Source organism: Etheostoma spectabile, chromosome 21 (assembly GCF_008692095.1).
Source record: "Etheostoma spectabile isolate EspeVRDwgs_2016 chromosome 21, UIUC_Espe_1.0, whole genome shotgun sequence".
Taxonomy (NCBI): Eukaryota; Metazoa; Chordata; class Actinopteri; order Perciformes; family Percidae; genus Etheostoma; species Etheostoma spectabile.
Window position 1 is genome coordinate 22475286 of NC_045753.1, and position 8110 is coordinate 22483395.

Consider the following 8110-nt stretch of genomic DNA (forward strand, 5'->3'; position numbering starts at 1 on the left):
AATCAAGATGGTTTGGGGAGAGCTGGACCGCAGATCATCAATCATTTCATTACTGAGCTCTTTTAGACATTTATATTACAAACAAACTATTCTTTTTTATATAAAAATAATAAATATAAAGTATGAATTTCAAAATAAAGCCCCATCTTAAAGATGGCGATATGTATCATTATTTGCACTTTGTATCGATAATATTGGATCGTTAAGGATTGAATCAATATATTGATCCAGATTGATGTATTGTTACCCCCCCCTAATAGAAAGTGATCACCAAAGTAATTACAAGTTATCCTGGGGGGGGCATGAATGTCTGCAGCCAAACCATCCAATCATTGTTTAAGTAGTCAGTCTAGATCAGAGTGGTGGACCGACCAATCATGGCATTGGCATGTGGAGCATTGTTTTGGTCAAATGTTGTCAGCGGTACACAAGCCTTTGCATTGACTATTATGGCAAAAAAGTCTTCAATAATTAATCAATGCCACATTTTAGTCCCATCTTTGGTGTTAAGGGGTGTTTCTTTGCTGCAGTACTCCAGAGATCACCAGCACATCTGAGAGTGCGGGCAGAACTGTGGTGTGTTGTTTGTGTTTCTTTTATTTGTCTCAAAAGTGGCAGATGTCGCTGCTCACGCCAACTACGCAGTTCTCCCATTTGCTTCAAACAAACCACTGTTATTGCTGCAAAAGCAGAATGTAATACTTAATAACTAATGAGCAGACTGAACAGACACCACTTTGTACAACAAATGGGAATTACTTGAGCCAGATGTTTGTTTGTGTTTTTACACACACACACACACACACACACACACACACACACACACACACACACTATAGCATTGTTCTTACCACAAATTATTCAACTGATATGCCAGTTAATATCAACTGATAAAAAGTGGCAAAGTGACCAGCTTTTCTAATAAAAATGTCTAGCTTTTTTACATACCACAATCATGAATATCAACATTTTCACTAATTTACACTACTTTGAAAACAACATACAACAGCTTAGTGCAAAGAAGCTAAAAGGGTGTCAAAGAAAGCCGTACAGTACAAGTAGCCCCGAGCTAATAGGATGGTATAGAAAGAAGAGGTGAAAGAGGGTGGGATGGAGGGAGGGAGGCACCCTGCTGGTTCACAGTCCAAGCGATAGAGTGACAGGTGGAGGGGGCTGGCCGGTGTGTGTGTCTGTGTGTGTGTGTGTCTGTGTGTGTGTGTGTGTGTGTAGGGGTTGGAAGCAAAAAGGGACAGGGCCTTAGGGACGGGGGTTCACCTGTTCTACTCATGTCCTGACAGGTAGGACCCCCCCCCCCTCTCTTTCTCTCTCTGCCAACGACCCCTCCCCCCAGTCCCTATGCAGCCCCCAACAGTTTCTTGTATTCTATCTCAGGGTTCAATCTGGTCAGTGCAGCCCCCTTATGCTCCTGTCCGTGGGCGGATGTGTGGCAGCTTAAAGATTCCCATCTGCTGTCCTTGACTGGGAGCCAGAGCAGCTAGGAATGGCCGTCTCCAATGCAGGAAGTACAGGGAATTGTTGAGGCTTTGCTTCCTGCTTGATTTCCATGCTCAGGGTTAGAGAGCATTGAATGATGTTTGTTTTGGAAGCAGTGGGAAGTATTGATACTTACCATTGCTGTTGAAGCAACACGTTCTTTGTCTATCGTGTGGAAGTCACAGATGTTAATGAGATTGCTTGGGATCAGTTCTCAGACGTGTTTGTGCTCAGTGTACCACATTTCCATTTTACAAATTGTGGTAACATTAATGCTATTTTTATCTTTCAAATTGGCTTTGAAAATGTCAGCCCACCTTTTTTCAGTTTTGATTTAGATGTCTGAGGTTAGAGTTAAATTAAATTTGGTTTGGATGGTTGAGGTTATGGTGAGGTTTTGGACATGGTTTCACTTTCTTTACTGCAACTTGCCACCCTGGTTGAGCCCACACAGTCCGCTTCTTTTTTGTATGTATATCAGAAAAAGTGACGTTTATTTTTCATTTAAAAAAATAACCTATCATGTGAGCAATTTGCTAATATGGAAAAACCTCAAACATCAGTTTTTCCTTAGGGTTAGGGTTAGGGTTACTTCGGGGTCTTCATCTTGTAAACCTAATATCACAGAGACCTGATCAATTATAACTACTTCAAATACTTTTTGTACACTTCTTTAAGATAATAAACACACAAATGCTTAGGCCTTTCAAATGAAAAGATCCATATAACAGAAATATAAAGAAAATGATCAGTGCTTTCATATTATCTTGCTGTATCCACTCAATCATGTTGTTGTGTGTGTCTGTGTGTTCCCCCCGGCAGGAGACAGGGAAGTGGTGGCCTGGTGCCAGTAAACACAGAGCTTTTGTTTGTGGGAATCGGCCTCAGGTGCAGTTGACCCCTGACCTGTGAGCCTGCAGGTTGAACAAAGGGCCATTAAGGAGAGCTGGGCATGTCTCCACTCCAGAACGACTGAGACAGAGAGGTTCACAAAAAGTGTGCAAAGGGTCAGGACTTGAGACCGATGATGATGAGGAAATGTGGAACATACTTTTGAGCATTAAAAAAACCCACAAAAAAACACGGAAACGTTCACACTCACAAAATTGAAATTGACAGGTGGGCGACAGTCCATCTCAAAGTAAATTAAACACCTTTTTTAAAATCATGCAAAACTATTATGGCCATACATAAAGGCTCTTTGATTTCTAACAATCAATCCACAGGCCCTTTGGAGGGACAGCCACCCAACAAACAAGCGCCGACAGCCGCCATCAACACTTGTGAATCCAGAACTGGTCACTTAATCATCTTATCACTGAAACACGGTTCCCTTGGAAGTATCCCCATGTCTCCCTGTCACTGCTGCAACAAAGAAGAGATAGGGGCTTGTCCATTGGACTATAGCTGGTGACAGGTAAGTCCCTTGGATTCACCAGCAACACACAATGCTCTCAGTCACTCTTAGGGCCTCGAGGGAACAGTGGGGTCACTCAGTCAGAAAAAGGTTAGGGTGTGTGAGGTGATCTGTACATTGACTGCCTTTACACCTGAAACTGACGGTGGTGATGGTTGGGGAATAACACAAACCTGCACTAAACACATTCTGTAGGCTTCCCTTCATAATTTGCTTGTTGGTTATTGTGTGTTTCACATCTTAATCCAGATATACTGTACTGTATGTGCATAAAGCCAAAATCCAGTGCTCCTCTCATCTCTTCCCTCCTACAGCTATCTGGCTCAACACTGCCACCCAGTGAAATAACATCACTAAGTCAGTCGCCAGGCTTTGGTCCCGAGGCCTGCGGTTAACATGACCTCACTGCAAGGGAAATGCATTGGACAGGATGGCATGGGATTTTCCATTGCACCCTGAAGCAACTATGACAAGACCCCCGCCCCCCTCCCTCCATATACTATGAGCTAACAAAGACGAGTGCTTGACATAGGCAGAAAATTCTGCAGTGGATACTTTGAATGTCTGAAAAATGTGATTTACAGTATGGTTCTCTCTATTGAAGCTGCTCTGATTTTCTTTCCTGGTTTTCAGGAGATTCTTTTATTTTATTTTAGATGACAAAAGCAAGACAGACTAGAAGGTGAAGGGAAAGTGTTCGCTTCACCCTGCATACTGTAGCTTTTAAATTCATTCATAAGTACATAGAGGGAGGGTTATGTCTCTGTGCCAACTGTGATCTGTATACAAAGAAGATCATCACAGGCGCCGGCATCAGAAAGTGTCACACCAAATTTGTGTGTGTGTTTAATGTGAGAAAGACCAAGACCCTATTTCCACCTGGTATTAAATTTCAGTATGAGTGTTTCCACCTCTCAGTAGACTGTGTCTCCAAATGCATCTTGAGTGACCACTTTTTTGGTCTTACTTCCCTGCTCTATACGCAATTAAGCATGTACATCATTTCCGTGCATTTGTGTGTGTAAATTTCAGTTGTAACTATCAAATAAATCCTACATTAGAAACATGCAATGAAAATTAAAAAAAAAAACTGCCTACAGTCTGTATGCAGAAGGATGTAATTTTTCTCCATGCAACACCACTATGTGTACATTTTATTAACCTAAAAATAAAGATAACCAACACCCCAGAGACCTCTATAGGAGAGAAAGACGTTTTTAGATCTCATTAAGTGGGTAACTTCTAAGTGAATCGCTTTGGTTTATGGTTTACTTTTTATAGGATTTTACATTATAGGAGTTGTGTTAAGTTCCTGCTGATGAAGACCCAACATTTCCTGATTTTGCTGCTTCATATTAACAGAAAATAACACAGGAAATTTATTGTGAAGAGTTCATAGTAAGTGAAACCATCCCACCACTCTACAGCTGAACTTTTTACCGCTCGCCGGCTCATAAATAGCAACAGCAAAAGTTGCGGCGTAAGAACAGTAACGTCTGTCGCACTACATGCTTGCTCTTGGGAAAATTACTGGAATTGTTGAGTCTGTAAATTATAGAGTGTGGTCTAGACCTACTCTATCTGTAAAGTGTCTTTAGATAACTCTTGTTATGATTGGATACTATAAATAAAATTGTATTGTAGTAATAGCCTACATATTTGTAAATTATAGGACATATGACACTAAAAATAAGGTTACTGTGTACTGACAGCTGTCTTTTCAAGGCATCCCCGGGGCGCAGATCAAAACACTGACACATCACCGTGCAATAATAACATCCAAAACACACAATTCTCTTTCTGTGGTTTCTGTGTCATGAGAAATACTTTGAATGAGTACGTAGTTGCGTGGTTTATTAGGCACACATTTGAGTGAACACAGCTAAAAGAATGCGGTCATATGTGGCCTAGACCGACTCTGAATGTGGTCCCACCTGTCCTTGCTGTCTAGCTTGTCTACTTATGGTAGGATCAGGACAGTTTTAACAACCAGGTGGAAATGGGGTCACTGTGTTCCCGCCAGCATAAAACCTCAGATGAACATGTAAATGACTGTGCCCATTAAAGTAGCCAATCATTAAAATCACAATGGCACTACTTAACTATGCATCAACTCTAGCCGTCACTTCAAGAAGAAAAATGAATAGGTCAGACAGGTAAACCAAGGTAAAGCCAAGAGTTATTTGTCATCCATAGGGTAGTTGTGTGTGCATTGATTCGTGTTGTTTTTATTACATAAGTTGTTAATTACGAACAAGCATTGATTAGGACAGGGTTCCTACACATTTTCATGGACTGAATTCTAAAACTATTCCATGACTATTTAAGGACCCATCAAAAATGTCCATGACCGTTCACATTGTATAACCCAAAGAGAACTGTATAGTATACTTTACTCCAAATATTAATTATTGCTTAAAAATAAACAGTATCCTTTATCAATTTTAAATATTTGGCTATGTTCATATTTGTATTGCATTAAATTCTAAACTCCGGGTGCAAGTCTGAATAAACAAAGCAGCAACAAGTATGTAGCCTACATCCTACATAATATTTCATAATATTTAATGATCAGAAAATTAAACTAATTAGAGAGCCATCAGATAATTGCGTCCTCAATGTCTAACTTGACACAGATTTTAACACCAGGTGAAAATGAAAGTGTCAAACCTCAATAATAACAAAGATGATAATGCAAATGACTATGTTCCATCAAAGTAGTCAATTATTAAATCACAGTAAATAAAAGGTGCACCATCTTAAGGTGTCACACACAAACATAAATATTATAATAGAGACAATCTTCACCTTAAATTACACAACCTGGTTAGAGCAGAGAATATTTGTGAGGCACTGACAAAGTGTTTCTGTCTCCAAAGTCTTTTAGCTCATTGTCTTCTGCTATCATTCTAATAGAAAACGCTTCATTAGTGGTTCACCTGAGAAGATGGGCAGCTCTCAAAATGTAGACGTAATTAGTGATGGGGATGGAAGTAGGAGCTGAGGGGGCCCTACACACCTCCTTGAGATCGGAGACACTGTAAGTAAAGGTGCTTGAATAATTCATTGGACGACAGTAAAGCAGCAGCTTTTCCCACTGTAGTTGAGAATGTGGTCTAAAATTCCATCATTTGTTCATGTAAACATGCTGATACACATTAAAAGGTGCAGTAGGTAAGCCTTATAAAACTAACTTTCGGTCATATTACTGAAAGAGACCATATATTTGAGAAATCGAAAGAAAAATCCAGCTCCTCTGGCACCACCTACAGCCTGTAGTTGATTTGCAGAAATACACCTGCTCACAGATGCACCAATCAGGGCCAGGTGGGGTGTATAACTTTGTGTCAATTACTGCTCAGGTAAACGCATTTCATAGCATCCTCCCCATAGACAGTATAGGTAATGGACAATGTGATGGTAGCTGTGCCAAGAGAAATCTCAATCATTCCGAATCTTGCAGAGACGGCGAGCGTAGGTATATGTATAGAGATAACATAGGCACCTGCTAATTATTGCTAACTAAAATTCTAGTTGTCATAAGTAATTAAACCTAAACAGCTAATGTAAGTCTAAACTGTCTGACTAGGTTCAATTCCAATTCCGTATTTGATAAGTCATTTGAACAGCATATTTCGTTAGAAAACGTTAAAAATATCCTCCCATTGATTGGAGTATGCATGGTGCATGTAAATGGAAATGAGTGGAATATTCATTTTTTAATTAGCCATGTAAACAGCCTAGTGGGAATATCGTCTTTCGGAATAAGGGCAAAAAAAAAATATTTTGTGCATGGAAACTTAGTCATTGCAATATAAAGAGCCTCATCAGATTGGAGAGAAAAATCACATTCACTTTAGCTACATTACAAAGAAAATTAGTTCAAAATGGCAAGTGAAATAGAATTTCAGAAATATGGTCTAATGGTAAATATCTAACTTTGTATTTGTATTTTTGTACCTGTTTTGTAACTGCCCAGATTGTCCCCTGTAGGCTCACAGTGATCCTATAAACAATAAAAACAAAAAAATAATGTATACTTTATACCAAGTATATATATATACACACACACATACATACATATATACATACATACATACATACACACACACACACACACACACTTATGAAACAGCCTTATGCGGTATCAACTCCACTGAACTACACACATCCACAAGTGTGGGAATAAACCTCCAAAAACACCCTTGGGTCTCATCAGCGTGATCCTCCACTTTTCTACACCTTGTAGGGATTACAGGTGTTGGTTTTCTTTCCACTGTGCAAGAAGAACAAGGGTCCTGCGCTCCATGTGCCAGAGCAATTTGTATGTATACAAGAGCACGGGAAACCTGATCACAGTTAATAATTCACGACGACTCCGAAACCCCTTCCCTCACCTCAAATCACAAACACATCTGTACGAGGGAGCCAGCTGATAAATAATGCACCGAGTACACCTCACCGTGTGACTAATCCAAACCTCTTGACACGAGATGGGCCAGGCTTAGCCGCGACATTAGCCTTGACACTTCCCATGCTCCGGCACCTCTTTGCCTCTGAGATACATGCTGTGTGTGGGTATGTTTGTGCGTATTTGCGTGTGATAGATAATAATATGCAAATAAGGCATCACAACATTCCTATGACTACAGCGTAAACCCTAAGTTGTTTTGCAAATGAAATGTGAAAACCAGTCCGTACTGTAACAAGCTGGCAGCACATAATGTGTTCCCCATTGGAACATGGCCAAAAGCAATATTTACTCTCATAAACTAGTTAAGGTTCATCTGAGGTGAATCTGTGATCATAATATGTCAATGTGATCTAGCATGCCGCCCTGTTCTGAGAGGTGACAACTGTGTTGTTGAGAGAGAAAAAAAAAAAAAGATTGTACCTCATCTCCTTTATCAAAATAAATAATTAAAAATAAAACATTTAAACATTTTATTCATGGACAAGACAGGTTTAAATTGAGCTCCAGTCAATTGTAGTGCCGTAATCTAATGAGCCGCTAAATGCACGGTTACTGTCATAACACTCAGAGGATCCGTGCTCGATCTACCACCTGCTTGAATCCAGGTTTCCCTTGATAATTGGGGCAATTAGAGATTCCCCAGCTTCACTATCTCCTGGACGTGGAGGAACCCTGTTATTACTATTACACAACTCGACCATGTACTCACCTCAGGGTCTAGCCAG

The 8110-nt window shown here is 40.0% G+C and overlaps 1 long non-coding RNA gene across 1 annotated transcript in view; it reads right to left on the minus strand.

Moving 5' to 3' along the window:
• Positions 1-7484, minus strand: part of LOC116671170 (uncharacterized) — a 31872-nt gene extending 24388 nt beyond the window's left edge. The window contains exons 1-2 of the long non-coding RNA XR_004327215.1: positions 7374-7484; positions 6872-6917 (exon numbers count right to left, since the gene is read on the minus strand). This is a non-coding gene — a long non-coding RNA (uncharacterized LOC116671170). The remainder of the gene's footprint in view (positions 1-6871; positions 6918-7373) is intronic.
• Positions 7485-8110: the final 626 nt, after the last annotated feature.